At 44.1% G+C, this 21,390-nt stretch overlaps 1 long non-coding RNA gene across 1 annotated transcript; it reads left to right on the top strand.

Moving 5' to 3' along the window:
- Positions 1-1,410: 1,410 nt before the first annotated feature.
- LOC309400063 lies at positions 1,411-17,179 on the top strand. Its single transcript, XR_014176599.1, has 2 exons — positions 1,411-1,544; positions 16,942-17,179. It is a non-coding gene; the product is annotated as an uncharacterized lncRNA (long non-coding RNA).
- The last annotated feature ends 4,211 nt before the right edge of the window (positions 17,180-21,390 follow it).

The raw sequence follows: 21,390 nt of genomic DNA, 5'->3' as shown, positions 1-21,390 counted from the left end.
CTCTTCCCCTTCCTACCCTCTCTCCTTCTTCCTTCCATCTTCCTTTCCTCTTCCTCTCATCCCCTCTCCTCCTCTCTTCCCTTCTCCCCCTCCCTTCTCTACTTTCTTCCCTTCCTCCTCTCCTTTCCCTTTCCTTCTTCCCTCGGCTCTCCCCTACTCTTCTCTTCCTCCTACCTTCTCTCATTCTCCCATCTTCCTCTCCTCATCTCTTTCTTCCTTCCCTCCTCTTCCTCTCATCTCTTCTCCTCCTCTCTTCCTTTCCTTTTCTGCTGTTGTGGTTATCTCTTTTCAATTCTCAACTGGTGTGTTTTTGGGATGATATGAAGCGCTTCGAGTTTTATGCTCCTTGTTTCAAGTCTTCTGAAACCTCTTCGAGTGAACCAATCTGTCAATTGTGCCATTAAGACTCCAGAACATTTCAATCTTTCGTCTTGTTAATGTCCCATCCTCGCCATTGGAATATATTGTCCCCTCTCCACCGAGCAGCCTTCTCCGTCTTTTCTTCTGTGTTACACCAAACGTTAAATACGAGGAAAGAAAAGAGAGAGAAAATCTGGACCTGGCGCTTTTTCTGTACTTCTCCCAGATGGTGAATACGTTACTTATTGCTGCAAAAGCTATTCTACGGTAAATTGCTCCTTGTTTTATTAACCAGAGATGCTTATGCAAATGGACTTGCCCCTTGTATAGGAGGAGTCAGCTGGTCGTCAAGAGAGAAGACCCATAATCCACGTTAAGCAACTGGCTTGGTAGTACAATGTAAAGTCTTGGAGCTGTCAATCCGACTAAATCTTCCGAGTCTTGAAAAATCTCGAATTTAATCCTTTTTGTAAACTGAGACAAAGGGTCCATTCGATGTCCAAGGTGGACGGGTCAAATATCTTCTTTTCCCTGCGGAGATCTGGGTCAAGGGTTAACTCCCCAGAAACCCAGAAGGCCCTGAGAACAGGCTGATGGAAATATTCCCCACTGTTTGATCGGGTCCCAGCAGCTCCGAGACAATAAACAGATGTGATACAGGTGTAGTACCCTTTCATGAGAATGGAGTGGAATGGAGGAGAGAGAAAACAATAAAATAGATAATAGAATAGAAAGTAGATTAGAATAGATAATATAGAACAGAGAATAGAACAGAATTACCGGTAATAGAGAACAGAATAGAATTAATAATGAATAAAATAGAATTAATAGAGAACAGAGTAGAATAGAATATTCCAAGGTCCCTTCCAACTCTGTTAAATCTATCAGAAATGATGTAGGGTCTCCTGCTTGGGCGGGGGGGGGGGTTGGACTAGATGACCTCCAAGGTCCCTTCCGACTCTGTTAGTAATCTGACGCCCCTTTCCCAGCCGGGGGAGGAGCCCGCGGGGGCCTCACCTGAGCAGGGGCGGTGGCGGGCGGGCGGCGCAGCCAATGAGCGCACCACCTGCGCTCACCTGCGCACCTCGGCAGCGGAGCGAGCGAGCGGGCGGCGGGCAGGGCGAGCGGAGCGGCGATGGCGGCGCAGGGCTGGCTCTGGGGGTGCCTCTTCTTCGCAAGTTGGGGTAAGGAAGCGTGGGGGGGCGATCGGGGGCTGGGGAGGAGGGCAGGCAGCCCAGACACGGGATCAAGCGCTTGGGGGCTGCGGGAATCTCCTGGTGGGAAAAAAACCCCAAGAAAACTCCCACTAAGAATGGGGGCCACGGAAATTGGGGTGACTAAGTAACTCCCAGCCCATCCCGTGCCCCTCCGCCATGTCTCTCCCCCTCCCGGTTGTCGCCTTTTATTTGACCGCATTGGCTTTCCCAATGGGAATAAGAGCTGGAAGGGACCTTGGAGGTCTTCTAGTCCAACCCCCCAATCCAAGCTTCAGACTAAACTGTCCTCTGACTTAGAGGTGCCAACTTAGTTGGCAAACTTGTAATTTAATTGTCTTCAAATCCTGCCCGGCTCTCTGGCTTGGGAATCTCTTTGGCTTGGCTTGGCTGTTTGCGAAAAATAATAATAATAAAGATTTCAAAAGGTCCAGCCGAGCTTTGGCGGAGGGAGGGGTAGTTTCGGGGCTAACTCCCATGGGATGGCGTGGGTGGACAAAACAGGATTTTGTTCCTGATAAATTCACCACTGAGCTCGAAACGAAAGAACGAAAAGTTGCCGGGCACTTTTGAGTCACTTTTCTCTCTTGGAAAATAATTTGTTGAAAGGGAGGGCGAGAACAAGCCGTGTCATGTTTCTGTTGTTTTTCCAAGGCACACCCAGGTTTTTCTGGAAAGGTGAGCGGGCACACAGACCCCCCCCCTTTCCAGCCTGGCCCGGCTCTAGTTATCCCTCCTGTTGTTGGGGAGGGGATGTCTTGGGGATTTAGGATCTCGGGGTTCCCGAAGGCTTTTTCCAAAGGGGTTAAGGACAGTTTTGACCAAGATCTGGAAAACCACAGTAGCAAATGGTTGCGTTCCCTTGACACTCGATCTGGCTTAGTATCACAGGAATATTCATGCCAAGTTTAAAAAAAGGGAAGCATCAGGAAGCTAAAGAGGGCCTCTGCCTGTTTTTCTGTTGTTGTTGATGCTCATCAGAAATAAAGGGGAAAAAAGAAAAGAAAGGAAAGAGAGGGAAAGAAACAAAGAAAGTGAGAAAGAAAGAGAAGAAGAGAAAAAGAGAAAGAGAGGCTAGGAAATGAAACAGAGAAAGAGGCAAAGAGAAAGAGCAAGAAAGAGGCAAAGAGTGAGAAAAGAGAGAAAGAAATAGAAAGAAATAGAAAGCATAGAAAGAGATAAAGAGAAAGAAAGAAAAAGAGAAAGGAGCAAAGAGCAAGGAGCAAGAAAGAGAGACAGAGAAGAAAGAAAGGAAAAGAAAAATGAAAGAGATAGAAAGGAGAAAAAGAGAGAAAGAGGAAAGAGAAAGAAAGAAAGAAAGAAAGAAAGAAAGAAAGAAAGAAAGAAAGAAAGAAAGAAAGAAAGAAAGAGGAAGGAAAGGAAGTTTGCTTGCTTGCTTTATGGTAGCTTCCAGTAATCTTTGCACAGTGGATATTACTATAATGACAATGTAAAAAAGCAAGAATAAAATACCTGAGGACCATGGAAACTGGTATTTACTGCCATTAAAGCAAGATGGCTGGAACCTTGAAAAGATTGGGAGATTAGCGGCTGCTGACCTGGAGCCAAAGAATTAGAAGTCAAGTGGAAATGTGTGCTATAAGAGGTAGAGAAAGGCTAGGGAAAATAGGACAAAAGTAGAACTGGGAGACATAGGATTTCCCCACTCCACAGGGCAGAAAATGGGGCCAGCCTATCTGAAGTTTCCTATTGAAATGCAGATTGCCCTTTTCTAAGTGTTCAAAGGAAATAAATCTCTCTCCCTTCCTCAGATATATATTCATTAATGGGTGCAGTTATTCTGGTGAATCTGAATTTCCCAATTTTTGTGGGGTAGCGTGAAAGATTCAAGTAATGTAGCACCTTTCATCCAGGTCTCTCCTCCTGAAAGTTTGGCCAGGATTTAGGGTGGCAAAAGGAAGGCCCCGAAGTCATCGGCAGAAGCTAAATTTGGCAGGAAACGATTCCTGATCCCTTCATTTCTTGCTTTGGGCCTGGAGTTTTGCTTCACAGAAGCCCCCCCCCCCTATATTTGCATTCCTGAGAAAGTGTGAGACAACAAAAGGGAATGACTCACTTCAGAGAGAAGCTAAAGGGGAAGATTAAGAATTTTATTTCCTTTCTTGTGTGTGGCTCATTTATTTTCACTCAGGGAGGGAGGGAGGGAAGGAAAGAAGGAGAAAGAGTAAGTAAGGAAAGAGGAGAAAGGAAGAAGGAGGGAGGGAAGGAGAAAGTAGAAGGAAGGAGTAAGAGAAAGGAAGGAAGGAGAAGATAGAAGGAAGGAATGAGGGAAGAAGAGGAAGGAAGAAAGGAAGGAGAAATAGAAGAAGGAAGGAAGGAGAATGAGGAAGAAGGGAAGGAAGGAGAAGAAAGAAGGAAGGAATGATGGAGGGAGAGAGAGGAAGGAAGGAGAAATAGAAGAAGGAAGGAAGGAGAAAGAGGAAGGAGGGAAGGAAGAAAGGAGGGAGGGAGAGGAAGGAAGAAAGGAGAAATAGAAAAAAGGATGGAGAAAAAGGATTGCCTTTGCCCAGAAATGGAAAAACAAATGAACTCCAAGCGAAGATGAAATAATAAGAAAGGTTATGGACTGTGCTGAAATGGACAAACTAACTAAAGAAATCCAGGGAAAAGAAGAATCAGAATTCTATCAGATATGGGATAAATGGTATAGGTGGATGGAGGAAAGAAATAAGAATCCTAGGCGATAAATAAGCAGAATGTGGTAGCTCTTACAGATTGTTGTCAGTGTTAAAATGTTTATTCATTGGATAATATAAATAGGAATGATTCTGGATAAAAGTACTTTCAAACAAATGCAGTTAAAGGAGAATGTTGGTATATTGACGGTATAAAGATTTTTGATTTAAAATGTACAATTCAATTTGAATGAAATATAAAGAATTATTGTAGTAATGCACGGAATTTAATTGTAACCAATGGACATGCGTGCTGGAAGATGTATTGAAGAGTGTTTTGTGTGTGTGTTTTCTGTCTAATTAAAACAAAAAATTTTTAAAAAAGAAAGAAAAAAGGATGGAGAAAGAGGAAGGAAGGAAGGAAGGAGAAGGAAAGAAAGAAGGAAGGAGGGAGGGGAGGTGAAGGAAGGAAAGAAGGAAGGAGAAAGAGAAGAAAAAATAGGAACAAGAGCAAAAAAATTATATAATAATGGGGTCTGGTTCAGATGGCTATTTCCAGAAGGCATGCTGATTTTTTGGGAGGGCAGCAGAATCAGAATCCACACCCCAGCGCTTCCGCTAAAAAAACACAGTGCTCTTTTAGGTGAAGTGGGGGATGTCACACAAGAAACAAAGGAGGGAGGGGCGGAGGCTCAGCCGGTGGAGGGGAGGGAGGGAGGATGCAACAGCTAGAAGACTCAGATCACAAAAGTGACTTGGAACACTATTGCAATTGTTGCTTCAATGTACTTTCATGGAAGTGATACAAAATAAGTGATGGAAACACACTGATGATTTTGTGTTAAATTTAAAACTGCTAATACTTAGGTAAATGCTGATATTTTTCTATCATTGTTTGTAAAAGTTGCAAGACCTGGGGGGGGGCTTTTCTTCTCTCCCCCCCCCCCCCCGCACGATGTAGCTGTCAAAATGTTTTATAACCCTATAACCCTTTTTCCTTGAGTTTTTTTTTTAAACCAATAAAAATTTGAACAATAAAAAAAAATAGGAACAAGGAAAGAGAGAAAAAAGAGAGTGTGAGAAATAACGTTAACTGACTTCTGTTTACAGTCATCTTAGCACAGGCGGCCTTACTACTCTCCGTGCTATTTGTTTCCGTGTTAGTGTAGCAGCCCTTTCACTGTTTTGAGAGTTTTGGTGGAAACGGGAGCCTGACGTTCCCGCCGGGAGGAGAAGGGCTCTCCCATCCATTCCGGGGGGGGGGGGGGGGGGAGAGTGCGACTAACAAGATTGGCCCTCTAACTTTTCCTTTTGGCTTTCCCGGGCTGGCTTCATCCGTGCGGAGCTCAGAGGTGCCAGATCAGAGCAGGGCTGGAGAGAGAGAGAGAGGATGGGAAGGCAGGCCTCTTTGGGGGCTGTCAATCAGAATAGAGCTGGGAGGGATCTTGGAGGCCCTCTAGTCCAGCCCCCCGCTCAAGCAGGAGACCGCATACCATCCCAGACATGTGGCTGTCCAGTCTCTTTTTAAAAACCTCCCGTGATTAAACTCCCACAACTTCTGGAGGCAAGCTGTTCCACCGGTTAATTGTTCTTACTGTTAGGAAATTCCTCCTTAATTCCAGGTTGCTTCTCTTCTTGGTTAGTTTCCATCTATTGTTTCTTGTCTTGCCTTCTGGTGCTTTGGGAAATAAATTGACCCCCTCCTCTTTGGGGGAGCCCCTCAAATACTGAGAGATGGCTGTCCTGTCAGGGGTGGGCTATGGATTTCCCAAAGGGGCCACAGGAGAAACTAGAATTATTCTGGAGGGCTGAACCAACAAGGGCTTTGGAGGTATGTATGTAGCACACAGGCATACATTCACACCAGTGGTGGGTTTCAAAAAATTTTTAGAACCTCTTCTGTAGGTGTGGCCTGCTTTGTGGGAGTGGCTTGCCAACCATGTGATTGGGCGGGCATGGCCAACTTGTAAAATGTGGTGAAACTCACTTAACAACGCTCTTGCTTAGCAACCACAATGTTGGCTCAGAAACTCTGGCATTTGAAGCACGCAAGTCTTAAAGCTATCAAGTTACAAGACCCTCGCACCCCTAACCCTTTAGAAAAAAAACCCAGGGGTGTTCAAACTTGACAGCTTTAAGACTTGTGGACTTCATCTCCCAGAATTCCTCCTCTCGCTCTTCATCTTGATGATGTGTGGACGGGCGGGAGGGAGGGAGCTGGAACCGGTTCTAAACAGCACTGTAGATTTGTGGAACCTCTTCTATAGAAGAGGTAATTTGAAAATAAAAACATAGCAGTCACTTTAAAAATAAAAGCAATGTATGTATTATGTGCTTGCCACACACTTACAGGTAGTCTTCGAATGACGACCCCAGTTGAGCTCCAGATTTTTGTTGCTAAGCGCATCGTTTCTTTTGCCCCGTTTTACGACCTTTCTTGCCACAGTTCTTAAGTGAATCGCTGCCGTTTGTTAAGTCAGCGACACGGTTGTTAAGTGAATCTCGTTTCCCCGTTGACTTTGTGCGTCCAAAGTACTTAAAACCAGCAGAATGAAGGAAGGGGAATGATAATGCCGCTGCGGACAAATACAGTCCACAGCTCAACAATATTTGGAGGTTCTACGTAAGTCCTCGTTTTATGGCAGTTTGTTTACTGACTGTTTAAAGTTACAATGTGGCCATTTTAAAATTATTTTTAAATTTTAAACACTTAAACACAATGACACAAACATACACAAAACTTACAGATAACATTGGAACTGCCCATTCCTTCTTCCAGCAGAGATCTATCGGTGCATCTTTACAAATATTGTTTCCCTCTCAATATAATTCTAATTTTACACTTATAATCCTTGTATTTCTCACTCTTTTGCTTAACAGCTTATGTTTGATCATCCGTGTCAGACAGTCTTTGTTACTCTCCTTCTTTTATGTATCTTTTTCTACTTTTTGTACATCCTACATTGTTTCCTGCTTCTTCTATAATACAAATTACATTTCCCAAATCCTTACTTCCTATTTCTATCCTCTAACCACTTATACCATTTTCCCCAAATTAAACAGTACTCTGTTTCCTCCTTTCCGTGAATTTCCTCGGTCAATTTATGCGTTCTCTGCGCCTCCTAAGATCTTCCGTTATTCTCACCTCTTCATTCGGTACTGTGTTATTCTTCCATTTCTGTGCATATGTTATTCTGGTGCTTGTGGCCATTTTTCACACTTATGACCGTTACAGTGTCCCCGTGGTCAAAATTCAGCTGCTTTGGCAACTGACTCAGATTTATGACGCTTTCACGGGGTCTTCTTTTGCAAACTCCTTTTTTAAAAAAAATTGTATAAAATACAAAGAAAAGAAAATAGGAAATTAAGGGCGGAAAAGGAGATGGGGGGGGAAGGGGGTGTTGGATACGAGGGGGAAGAAAATAAAAAGGGGGGAAGGGCATTGACTTCTAACTCTTCCTAGCACAGGACAAGATAAACACGCTCTTTGCTTTTACACATTAATCTGTTGACTAGCCATTTCTATAACACCGAATCTTTCCAATCCACAAAGCCAAGATCAAAGTCTTTTTTTCTTCCCGGGCTCAAATTCCATTTCACAGTTTCGGTCGCAAATTGGCTTTCCTCGAACTTACTTCGTACTTAAGTGGTGAGTAGAGGGAATGTGCATAAGTGCACTAACATTTGCCTATCGTCCCTCTCCTTGTATTTTTCTCCTTTTATTCTCATTCTCGTTTGACAAATTCCAACAAATAAATAAACCTAAATAAGAACTTTTTTTTTCTTTGAAGTATTCAATTTAAGCATTCCTGCTTTATCTTCCTTGCTATGGAAATGACGTGTATTGCATCTACTCATTTATTTTGCTTGAAATGTTTTTGTTTTAGTTTTCCATTACCACTCTTACATCATTAATCGTAATGTGTCATCTGGGTACAGTCTTTGTGTCATCATATTTAACGGTTAAATCATTGTAATTCATTTTTATCTATTTATACCTTTACATTTACATTTATTTATTTATTTATTTATTTTATTGAACTTATTAGTCGCCCCCTCTCCCCACAGGGACTCGGGGCGACGTACAGAGCAATAATCTCAATTACCTTCTAATTCAGCTCCTCCCCTATAATGCTACGTTTCCCCCCCCCCCAAATTATTCAATTTTCTGTTTCTTTTTTGTCTATGTTCATTTTCTGCCCAGTGATCAAAACATCCCCAGAGCTTATAATTCTCTGATTCTTCCTTCTCTTTAATTGCCGACCTTAATCTTTTCATTTCTGCACAGTCTAATGAAGATTTTTTTTTCCATTTTCCAATTTTGTGCAAATATAATTCTAGCTGCAGTTATTCCATGAATAATTAAATATACATTTTCTTTACTATATTTCTCTGGTAAAATACCCAACAAAACAGTTCCAGCTTTAAATCACTAGTATTTTTTTGCCTCTGCACACATCCATCACATATGATAATACGATCCTGGCATCTGGTGACACTTCCAACAGTTGGCTGGCTTATCTTTAAACATTTTTTGCCAATCTTTCTGGTGACATATACCGTCTATAAAACATTTGATACAAATTTCTCTTTATATGATGTTGCCATTGTTAATTTATAATTCCTTTCCCATAATTGCTGCCACTTCTCAAGTTCTATCGTATATCCAAAAAAATTTGCCCATGCTATCATTGTTCCTTTAATAATAATAATACTTTATTTACAGTCACAGACCAAAACACGAACAGTATAAGAGACATTTAAAAAAAGATGGGAGCAACTAATTGGTTTGAGTAGGCAAGAATATTGAGGACTCTGGGAACCTTGGTGCTCTCTCCCTGAGCTTGGTTGTTTTTCTTGCAGACGTTTTATGACCCAACTAGGGAACATCATCAGTGCTAGAAGGGAGTGATGTTTGCTCTTTGTTTATGCACAACTGTTGGTGGGTGTTTTTCTTGGTGATTCCTAGATTAGGCTGTTGTTGACTGTTTGATTGCTCGTCAGAGCTGGTAGCTCCTTAATTAGAGTAGTATTACTTAGGACTTGATTGGTTTGGTAGGAGAGAACAAGCCTCTGAGTGAAGTTAGAGGCATTTTCAGTTTGGCACTTGGCTTAGAGGAGGCCTGTTGTAATTTGATTTTTAATTTTAACACAGAACATGGGTGAGGTCTGTTTCCTGTGGAATCGTCTAGAGTTTGCTTTGTGCAAACTCTGAATGGGGAAACAACCACCCCCCCCCCCCACTTCACCCAGTCCTTCTGGTTAATAAACAGCCTTTGTGGCCAATGGGTTCAAAGTTACACAAGTTTTGAGGTCCAAGAGATTTCTTTTCTTTCTTTCTTTCTTTCTTTCTTTCTTTCTTTCTTTCTTTCTTTCTTTCTTTCTTTCTTTCTTTCTCTCTCATTCCTCTCACTCTAACCTTTCCCTATCTCTCCTTCCTTCTTCCTCCTTCCCTCCCTCCATTTTTCCTCCCTCCCTTTCTCTTTCTTTTTTTCTTTCTCTCACTCTCCTTTCCCCCACTCTAACTTTTCCCTATTTCTCCTTCTTCTTCCTCCCTCCCTTTTTCCTTCCTTCTTTCCTTCCTTCCTTCTTTTTTTCTACTTGCTCTTTTTCTCCTCCACTCTAACCTTTCCCTATCTCTCCTTCCTCCCTCCCTTTTTCCTTCCTTCCTTCCTTCTTTCTTTCTTTCTCTCACTCTCCTTTCCTCCACTCTAACCTTTCCCTATCTCTCCTTCCTTCTTCCTCCCTCCCTTTTTCCTCCCTCCCTTCCTTCTTGCTCTTTTTCTCCTTCGTTCTAACCTTTCCCTATCTCTCCTTCCTTCTTCCTCCCTCCCTTTTTCCTCCCTCCCTTCCTTCTTGCTCTTTTTCTCCTTCGTTCTAACCTTTCCCTATCTCTCCTTCCTTCTTCCTCCCTCCCTTTTTCCTCCCTCCCTTCCTTCTTGCTCTTTTTCTCCTTCGTTCTAACCTTTCCTTCTTTCCTTCCTTCTTTCTTTCTTTCTACTTGATCTTTTTCTCCTCCACTCTAACCTTTCCCTATCTCTCCTTCCTTTCCCCCCTCCCTTTTTCCTTCCTCCCCCCCTTCCTTCCTTCCTTTCTTCTTTCTTTCTTTCTTTCTTTCTTTCTTCTTGCTCTTTTTCTCCTTCACTCTAATCTTTCCCTATCTCTCCTTCCTTCTTCCCCCCTCCCTCCCTCTTTGATTTACTAACCAGCCCTGAACGGCATAGAAACAAATGAAAAGAGTAATCAAAACTCCCTCCAGAATAAAATTGACCAGCAACTTGCTTACTTACTCAATTTCCCAGAGAGTGGTCAAGTCCTCACGGTCTTACTTGAGGCTAGTATTGTGGAGGTCAACTGAATCCCAGTGGGCTGCTGTTCCACAGGACAGCTGCCAGGACAGAGAAGGAACCGTTCTGAGTCCCATCCCTGGGAACTGAAACCGGTGGTGCCACGAATAAACCACTCTTGCGGTGGAGTTTGGATGGACGGAACGTGATGGAGCTTCAGAAGAAGTGGAAATGATGGCCAGAAAGTGGCAGGGGGTGAAAGCCCCTTAAAGAAGGCTAGAGGGCCAATGGTCAGATTATTCCCAGAAAGGGGTCCTCCAAAATGTTGGGGGATAAAACCCCACTCAACCCTATCAAGATTCTTTTATAGCCATTTATTTAACAGATTGACAGAGTTGGAAGGTCATCTAGTCCTTGTAGGTCATCTAGTCCAAGCCCCCACCCAAGCAGGAGACCCTACACCATTTCTGAGAGACAAGCAGTCCAGTCTCTTCTTGAAAGCCTCCAATGATGAAGCTCCCACAACTTCCGAAGGCAACTTCTGCTCCATGGGTTGATTTTTCTCAATGTCAGGAAATTCCTCCTTATTTCCAGGTTGAATCTCTCCTTGGTCAGTTTCCATCCATTCTTCCTTCTCTGGCCTTCAGGGGCTTTGGAGAACAGCTTGACCCTCAAATACTGGAAGATGCTCTCCTGTCTCCCCTGGTCCTTCTCTTCCCTCGACTAGCCAGGCCCAGTTCCTGCAACCGTTCATCTGATGTCTTAGCCTCCAGTCCCCTCATCATCCTGGTTGCTCTTCTCTGCCCTCTTTCCAGGGTCTCAACATCTTTTCTATAGTGTGGGGACCAAATCTGGATGCAGGACTCTAAGTGTGGCCTTACTAAGGCTTTACAGAGTGATATTAGTACCTCCCTTGATCTTGATTGTATCCTTCTGTTAATGCAACTTAGGATTCCATTGGGGGTTTTGGCTGCTGCCACACACTGTTGGCTCATATTTAATTGGTTGTTTACTAAGAATCCACGATCCCTCTCACTGCTATTAAACCTGGTGGAGCACTATTGGGACATTGCTCTCCTGCCTCCCCTGGTCCTTCTCTTCCCTAGACCAGCCATGCCCAGTTTCTGCAACCATTCATCATCTGTTTTGGCTTCCAGTCCCCTCATCATCCTGGCTGCTCTTTTCTTCACTCTTTCTAGAGTCTCAACATATTCCTTCCTTCCTTCTTTCCTTCTTTCCTTTCCTTCCTTCCTTCCTTCCTTCCTTCCTTCCTTCCTTCCTTCCTTCCTTTCCTTCTGATCCCGGAGCAACAACCTGGGATCAGGAAGCCACCATGATGTCCTGTGAAAAATCTGAGGGAATCTGCACAGCCTCATCCTTGTTTTCTAGAACGTTCCTTGGCCTCCCTAGGTTTTTTCTGGAATTATAAATGGAGGTTCGCTTTGCTCCAGAGCTGGGAAAAGTCACCGATGATGCTTACAAAAAACCCTGGGAAGCTGCAACTGTTAGCAGCCACTCGTTTAGCATCCCAAGTTTACAATGGCCATTAAAAACGTGACTTCCAATTGGTCCTCGCACTTACATCTGATGCAGCTTCCCCACAGTCATGGGATCAGGATTTGGCCGCTTGGTTCAGAAAGATTACCAGGTCCAAACAGAAATGCATGCTATTTCCATTTTTTTTTAAGATAAAGCAGGAATGGTTGAATTGATCAGTCAAAGAGGAAAAGATCTTTCAGCACGTTTTTCCCCTTGGAAATCACTCCTGGACTTTGTGCTTGGGGTGAAAAAGAAAATGAAACGTCGACTTTGGTTCTGTTGATCTGAAAGTTTTGTCGTCATAAAAACAGCTGGTTAAATATTAATGTGTAAAAGCAACAAGTGGAGGCAGGAGTGTTTTTAATCTTGTACCATACTAAAAGTCAGAAGTCCATGCCTTTCCCTCCCCTTTTTTTGCCCTTTGTATCTCACACCTCCTTTTCCTTCCCTTAATTTCCTTTTTCTATTTTGTTTTCTTTGTATTTCACATGATTAAACGAATAATTTTTTTTTTTAAAGTTGCTTGGCCTCGAACACGTATTTGCGATGGTTGTAGCATCCTAGGGTCATGCAATGTCCCTTTTCCCAGCCAGCTTTTGACAAGCAAAGTGATTGAAAGAAGCCTGATTCGCTTAAAGACCGCACGGTTCGCTTAACACAGAGGTGTCCAAACTTGGGAAGCTTAAGACTTGTGGACTTCAACTCCCAGGATTCCCCAGCCAGCATGGCTGGCTGGGGAATTCTGGGAGTTGAAGTCCACAAGTCTTAAGCTTCCCAAGTTTGGACACCCCTGGCTTAACAACTGCAGCAATTCTGCTAACAACCACAGGGGGAAAAGATGGTCGAATAGGGCGTAATTCCTTTAGCCACTGCCTCGCTTAACGATGGGAATTCTCGTCTCTGTTTTGGTCGTGACTGCCTGGGGGCTCCTTCCCTGAGTAACAACTCCGTAGTGCCAAATTGGACGGAGGTTTACATAAAGTTCATTTACAGAACGGCAGATCCCTCGAGGACTTGACTTTCCTGGTTCAAGCTGATGAATACGTTCTGTCCTTCAGGAATGTTGTCCTTTCCGATTACTGGTTGGGGGGCACGTAGTGTCGTTCGGCTTGTAGACGTCCAGGAGAGGTTGGCTGCTCCTTCTTTCAAGAAGAGACTGGACTGCCCTCTGTCAGAAATGGTGTAGGGTTCTCCTGCTTGGGCAGGGGGTTAGACAGATGACCTCCAAGGTCCCTTCCAACTCTCTTAATCCATATCTGATTCATAAAGAAGCCAAAGATTGTATGATTAAATGGATGCAAAATGCAAACTAGATAGTAAATTTCTACAGAGCTGTTTAATCCCAAAATCCCAGCATTGAGAGGGGCACAGTGTTGCAGTCTAATTCTACCCACTGCCAGGAGTTCGATCCTGACCGGCTCAAGGTCGACTCAGCCTTCCGTCCTTCCTAGGTGGGTAAAATGAGGACCCAGATTGTTGGGGGCAAATATGCTGACTCTGTAAACCCCTTAGAGAGGGCTTCAAAGCACTGTGAAGTGGGATATATAAGTCTGAGATATAAGTCTTGTCATTAACCATCAGTTGGGCTCAGTGCCAAATCGGGCAAAGGTGCTATAAATTGCCAATCAATCAATAAGCCCTCCCCCAAGGACAAACTCAGCTGGCGGGTTGCCTCCTGCAAGCGGTGCCATGCCTTTGAGACGAAAAGACGTTTCAAAATCCAGATTTTATTTGCGGATCAAATCAGGGAAGTCCCAGCCAGCTGCGTCTTCAGCTACTTAGGTCAGCTGAGTTTCTCCTACAAGAAGCTGGAGTGAGTCATCTTTTTCGTGGGAGCAGAAAATAAGCAGAGCTGAAACTGGCCGGGCAAGAAACTCAACAAGTCAGGTGCATTGCCACACCTTCCGCCCTCTGTTACCTGGAGGGGAAGTTTCTTTAGTTCACGAACAGCAATGCATGCATTTGCAAGCCAGCGTACACCCACCTGGATCCAGACCTTATCTGCAAAAGGGATTTTCACAATTTTTGGCAGTGCAATTCTTACGGTTTTGTTTAGACGTGTATAAGGTAAAAGGTAATGGTTCTCCTCGCACGTATGTGCCGGTCATTCCTGACTCTAGGGGGCGTTGCTCATCTCCGTTTCAAAGCCGAAGAGCCAGCGCTGTCCGAAGAGATCTCCATGGTCATGTGGCCGGCATAACTCAACGCCGAAGGTGCACGGAACGCTGTTACCTTCCCACTACGGTGGTTCCTATTTTTCTTCTTGCATTTTTTACCTGCTTTCGAACTGTTAGGTTGGCAGAAGCTGGGACAAGTAACAAAAGCTCCCTCCGTTACGCAGCGCTAGGGATTCGAACCGCCGAACTGCCAACCTTGCTGATCGACAAGCTCAGCATCTTAGCCCCTGAGCCCCTGTGTCCCTTAGACGTATATAAAAATCTGTCTACACAAGTAGTCTTCAACGTACGACCACAAATGAGCCCCCAATATCTCCGCGAGTCAAGTTGTTATATCATTTCTGTCCCATTTTACGACCTTACTTGCCGCCGTTGTTACGCGAATCGCTGCGGTCCTCAAATTAGTCACACGGTGGTTACGTAAGTCAATCTGGTGTCTCCCTTGACTTTCTCGTCAGGGGGTCGTAAAAGGGGATCACGTGACCTGGGGACACACACAGCAACGGTCATAAAGGTGAAACAGTTGGCAAGCCTCTGAATTTTGATGACGTGATCGTGGGTATGCTGCAAAGGTCATAACTGTGAAAAATGGTCATAAGTCCCTTTTTCGGTGCCGTTTGAATGGCCACTAAATGGACTGTTGTAAGTCGAGGACTATCTGTCTACAGATATTGGGAGGAAAGATTCATCAAAGTGAATTTTAGTACAACCTTGTTATTTAAAAAGATTATAAAGCTTGTTAGTTCAAAAGATTGCAAACTAATCGTGGTTTACGGTTTCTATTTCTCGCTCTTACCAAACCCGGCTTAGATTGTGAGTTTTCTGGATAGTCATTTTTGAATTCAGGACAATCTTGTTGTGGCCGGCCAGTGGAGCTGGCAGCAGATTCGGACAGTGAGGAGGTTGGGGAGGAAGATGGGCCAGTCCTGGAGTCTGGGGAAGGCTCTGATGTGGGCTCTGTGTCAGAGGCAGAGAGGGGCCAGGGCCGTTTGACAGTTATCAGCTGCCTTCGGAGTCAGGCATCAGTGAGGCAGAAGAACAGCTGGAGCCTGTTCCCAGTGTGCGCATGCGCAGAGCTGCCAGACGAAGGGAAGAGCTAAAGAACAGGGGTCGACTCGGGAGTAAGTGAATTTCCCTCCCAGAGGAAATAAAAGAGGAGCGACAGGGGAGTGGAGTTTGCAGGAGACCATTAGTTCATTCCTGCATTCTTGCCAAGCATTGCGCCGTCTGAAATATATCGGCCTGGCCACTCTCCAAGCCTGATCAAGGTTGGTAACTGGGAGCTCTCTTGAAAGACTGTGGGAGAGGAAAGACTTTTCTGGAGAGGAATCCACTGTCAATTCAATAAAAGGGGTTTAATCGGGACGGGGACTCGGCTTCGGGCTGCTGGGGAAGTCCTTTACTTTACTTTTACTTTATTTAGATTTATAAACCGCTCCCTCTCCCCGAAGGGACTCGGGGCGGTGTACAGTCAGAGTTAAAACACCAAATACATACATATACATAGAGGAGGTGATATACAAACTGTACAGTAATGATAAAATTAGAAACAACATTAAAATCTACCCCAAAATTAAAATAACTGCCAGGAGGATTAAAGAATAGGACTATAAATGGGCCAGGCCGGCTAATTGGAACAAGTGGGTCTTGAGTTTCTTGCGGAAGGAGCAGAGATCAGTGGTGGTTCTAATATCGGGGGGGAGGTCATTCCAGAGGGTTGGGCCCATCACAGAGAAGGCCCTACTCCTGGGCGCCGCCCGCTGGCATTGCTTGGTGGACGGCACCCGGAGAAGTCCCTCTCTGTGAGAGCGAATTGGTCGCAGGGATGTATGGGGCAGGATGCGATCCCGCAGGTAACTAGGTCCTGTGTCATGGAGCGCTTTAAAGATGGTAATCAACACCTTGAAAGGCACCCGAAAAACCACAGGTAGCCAGTGCAGCTCGCGCAAGAGAGGTGTTATGTGGGAGTATCTAGTACTCCCCATGATAGCCTGCGCGGCCGCATTCTGGACCAGCTGCAGTCTTCGGGTGCATCTCAAGGGGAGCCTCATGTAGAGAGGTCAGAACAAATCTAAGCTAGCAAATAAGCACTAAGAGTTCACGAACCTGTCCGTCCGTAGGTTGCAAACCATGATTTATATAGTTTGGTGCAATTTGTGAATCTACCCAGAGGTGTTTTCCTGGATGTCTCTGAGACCGTCCTCCGAGTTGCAAGTCTTGACGCCTGTTTAATGAAGCCACTTCTTTTTACCACCCTGGTTGAAACTCATGACTGTTTGCCCAATTTTTCATTTCCTGTTTCTGCCTTGCGTGGTTTCCAACGCTGAATCACAGCTTTCGCCGACGGTTCTTCCTGGTTGATGCTGACCTCTCGGTGCCTCCTGGGCAAGCCCAGCCTCACTGGACCAGAAGTGGACGATGGGCCAAATCGGGCGGGGGCATTTAACGGGTTATTTTTCCAGAGGGATGCAAAAGAGCAGAGCGATTCCTGGTGCAAAGCAAATTTGGGGCGTAATCTGCATTCAGCTGGGATTTTCTGTCTGTTTGAATCGGAACCCGTTTGACCGCAAAACCTGTGCTTTTTGGGAGTTGTGTAGGGAGCCACACACACCCTATTTTGAGTTGGAATAAGAATCGGAAGCTGTAGGAAAAGGATCTTGAAGGATCACCATGGCAGCTTGCCAGGTTTTACAGAGAAATATCTTGATTTTTGGTCTCCTCTCTTTAGGGTCCCTGGTCCTGGGTGAAGCCCCAATGGTAATCGAAGTCCGCGAGAATGAAGGTAAGTTTCACACCTGTGTTTGCCCGTCCCTCCTTTTTATCAGGCAATAAAACAAAATCAAATGTTATGATAAACTTAGGCGGTCGTTTATATCTTCTTTAATGTATCTAATGGTGTATATATCAATTGCATAATAAACTAAATGAAAATATTATGAATAAATTTATATATTGATTTAAATAAATGTATTGATTTAATTCAAGGTATAATTTACGCGAAATAGATTTATATAACTACGCACCGGAGACAAATTCCTTGGGTGTCTAATCACACCTGGCCAATGAAGAATATTCCGTATTCTATTTTATAACTTTCTTCTGGAGTATAATGTGTGGGTTCCCCCCCCCCCCGAATTTTTAATTCTAAGTGTCGATTTAAACCGATCCCTGCAGTTTACTTTAGAGATACACATAGTGCTGCAGATTTTCAGCAATTTCCTTCTCCAGCACATGGATAAATACACCTGGAAACATCTACTTACCTACCTACTCTCTCTCTCTCTCTACCTACTGTATTTCTCTCTCTCTTTCTCTCTATCCCTCTATCTGCCTACCTACTCTCTCTCCCTCCCTAACTACCTACTGTATTTCTCTCTCTCTTTCTCTCTTTCTTTCTATCCCTCTACCTACTTACCCACTCTCTCTCCCTCCCTAACTACCTACTGTATTTCTCTCTCTCTTTCTCTCTATCCCTCTATCTGCCTACCTACTCTCTCTCTCTCCCTAACTACCTACTGTATTTCTCTCTCTCTCTCTTTCTAGTTCTCTTTCTCTATCCCTCTACCTACCTACTGTATTTCTCTCTCTCTCTCTCTCCCTTTATCTACCTACCTATCTACTCCCTCTCTCTCTCTACCTACTTACTGTATTTCTCTCTCTTTCTCTCCCTCTCTATCCCTCTCATCTATCTACCTACTTTTTTTTAAATTTGCCTCTTCAAAACCTTGGCGCGTCTTATACTCCGAAAAATATGGTAAGTGAATCTGGCTTCCCCACTGACTTTACTCATCAGAAGGGACAGTGCAACCGTCATAAGTACATGTCAGTTGCCAAGCGTCTGGATTTTGATCACATGATCAGATGCTGCAGAGGTCGTAAGTGTGAAAAATGATCCGAAGTCACTTTTTTCAGTGCTTTTGTTACTTTGAACAGTCACTAAATGAACTGTTGTAAGTTGAGGACTACCTGTATATAAGGGGAAAGAATATCATTCATAGATGATAGATAGATAGATAGATAGATAGATAGATAGATAGATAGATAGATGATAGATAGATAGATAGATAGATGATAGATAGATAGATAGATAGATAGATAGATAGATAATTGATTGATAGATAGATAGATAGATAGATAGATAGATAGATAGATAGATGATAGATAGATAGATAAATAGATAGATAGATAGATGATAGATAGATGATTGATAGATAGATAGATAGATGATAGATAGATAGATAGATAGATAGATAGATAGATAGATAGATAGATAGATGATAGATTGATTGATAGATTGATTGATAGATTGATTTGATTAATAGATAGATAGATGATAGATTGATAGATAGATGATAGATAGATATCAAATTTTTAAAAAATCAACTTTATGACAGTCAAAGACTAGAGTCTGGAACAAATAAAAACACTCGAATATACATTTAATTTTTTTTAGAATGAAACAATAAATAACAGATAAAATCTATACTGGCATCCGGTCCATCAGTTAAACATGGCTCAACTATACTATAATATAATACCAATCCATAAATTTTGACACCCATAGTCTTAAATCTGGGGGGTGGGAAATAGCAATGCAAAACTGTACACCTGAAAGCAGAGTTGAGGGAGTCCTTGACTTGTGACCACAATTTCTGTTGCTAAGCAAGATGGTTGTGAAGTGGCTGATTTTGCAACCTTTTTTTTTTCAATGGTTGTTAAGCGAATCACATAGTCCTTAAGCAAATCCGGCTTTCCCCTTTGACGTTGCTTGTTGGAAACTGGATCACAAATGGTGATCAGATGATCCTGGGACCTTGCAACCACCCTAAATACCTGCTTGTTTGGTTTTAAGTACGAGGTCCAGTTGTACATCCGTTTTCTCCAAGGACGTTGTAACTTTGGAAGAGTCTCTAAAGTTTAAAAGTCAATTAAAAAGTGAATCCTAACTTTTCCTTCCGCCTGGCGTAGAACTTCCGTTTACTCCCAAATGGGAATCTTTCTTTCTGCTTGGAATTGAATCACAATAAAACTCATATATAATAGGCATCAGTAGAGAAAATTAATGGCTTTTTTTCAAAAAATTTGGACACCAAACAAAATCCAGCCGGATGCCATGTTTTCTCGCCGCAAAAAATGGGAGGATTGGAAGGGAGACGATCAGTGGGTAAGATCTGTGACTTCCTGGGGCCCAAACCTGCCAAATTATTTTGTGATCCCTCTTTTGCAACTACACAGAGACCCACTTAAGCGAGGAAGGGGTGGAGAACTTGCTTGTAGAACAAACGCTTTCTTTCTTCTCTAAACAAACGACCATTGGGGGTGATTGCTTGAGAAATATTTGTTCAAAAACATTTCTTTTGCCTTCTCTGTATCCGATAATACAGGTATAGGTTGTCCTTGACTGACAGCCGCAATTGAGTCCAAAACTTCTGCTGCTAAGCGAGACCATTGTTAAATGAGTTTTGCCCCATTTTACGACCTTCCTTGTTGCAGCTGTTAAGCGAACCACCGCAGTTAAATTAATAACGCCGCTTGTTAAGTGGCTTCCCCACTGACTTCGTTTGTCAGAAGTTTGCCAAAAGGGATCACTGCGACCGTCATAAACTCGAGTCAGCTGCCAAATTTTGAGCCATGGGGATGCTGCTTTGGTCGTAAGGGTGAAGAACAAGTCATGTCCCATTTTTCAGTGCCGTTTCAAGCACTAAAAGAACTGTTGTGAGTCAAGGACCAGCTGCAGCCCTCAGCTGACAATCGCAGCTGGGACCAGCGGTTGTTAAGCAAGACATCACATGATTGCAATTTGCAAACTTCCCTGCTAGTTCTCTTCTCTCCCCCCCCCCTCCTTCTCTTGACTTGGTTGATGGAAATCAGCTGATCACGTGACCCCCCCCCCCCCCCAACACTGCAACCATCACAAACAAAAGGTCATAGTCACAGGACGGCAGGAATGCTGCAGTGGTCATAAGTCAGGGGTCCTTGGGGCTCTCTGAGCTTGGCTGTTTTCTTGCAGACATTTCATCACCCAACTAGGGAACATCATCAGGGATAGAAGGCAGAGGGGTTTGCTGGGAGGAGGAGGATGACCGTGGGGGTCCTTGGTGCTCTCTGAACTTGGTTGTTTTCTTGCACATTTCGGCATCCAAACTAGATAAATTAGGTAATGATGAAACGTCTGCAAGAAAGTCACCAGGCTCAGAAAACACATCCTCCTCTTCCTCCTCCTCTCCTCTACAAACCCCCTCACTTGTAGCATGGATAATGTTCCTTAGTTGGGTCATGAAACGTCTGCAAGAAAGCCACCAGGCTCAGAAAACACAGCTGTTGTCCTCCTCTTCTTCTTCTTCCTCCTCCTTCTCTCTATAAGCCTCCTCCCTTCTAGCACTGATGGTGTTACCTAGTTTGGCTAATGAAACGTCTCCAAGAAAACAGCCAAGCTCAGAGAGCACCAAGGACCCCACAGTCCTCCTCCTCCTCCTCCTCCTCCTCCTCTTCCTCCTCCTCCTCCTCTTCTTCTTCTTCCTCCTCCTCCTCCTCCTCCTCCTCCTCCTCCTCCTCCTCCTCCTCTTCTTCCTCCTCCTCCTCTTCTTCCTCCTCCTCCTCCTCCTCCTCCTTCTCCTCCTCCTCCTCCTCCTCCTCCTCCTCCTCCTCCTCCTCCTCCTCCTCCTCCTCCTCCTCCCTACAAATCCCTCCCTTGCAGCCCTCTTGATGTGCCTTAGTTGGGTCATGAAACGCCTGCAGGAAAACAAGCAAGCTCACAAGGGCCCCTCATTTCAACCCTGAGCTACAAATATTCTCCTTTATTGGTCCCATCCTAAGTGCAAGGATCCCTCTCAATCCCTTTTTAAACTTTGAGTGGTCGCTAAACAATCGTCGTATGTCAAGGACTGTGCCTAAATCCATAGAAAGGATCTTTGGGCCCTTCACCAAAGAGATCTCTCTACCCTCCCTGCGTCAGTGGCTACAGGTGGGCAAAGGTGCCGCCTTAGGAATTGTTTGTCAGCGAGTTCAGACTTGCTGTTTGCTCCAGGTTGCTCAGTGGAGGCTGGTGCAAGACGCCTGGCTTGGCTTAAGGATCTACTTAACGTCGTCTCACTTGTCGACGTTAAGCAGATCCTTAAGCCTGGAGGATCTGGAGCTGGCCGGCGAAAGGACTGCCACGGCGGATTAACTGTGGTGG

This window comes from Natrix helvetica (assembly GCF_964273705.1).
Source record: "Natrix helvetica genome assembly, chromosome: 16".
NCBI classification, from domain to species: Eukaryota; Metazoa; Chordata; class Lepidosauria; order Squamata; family Natricidae; genus Natrix; species Natrix helvetica.
This window is presented reverse-complemented; position numbering and strand designations above follow the sequence as displayed.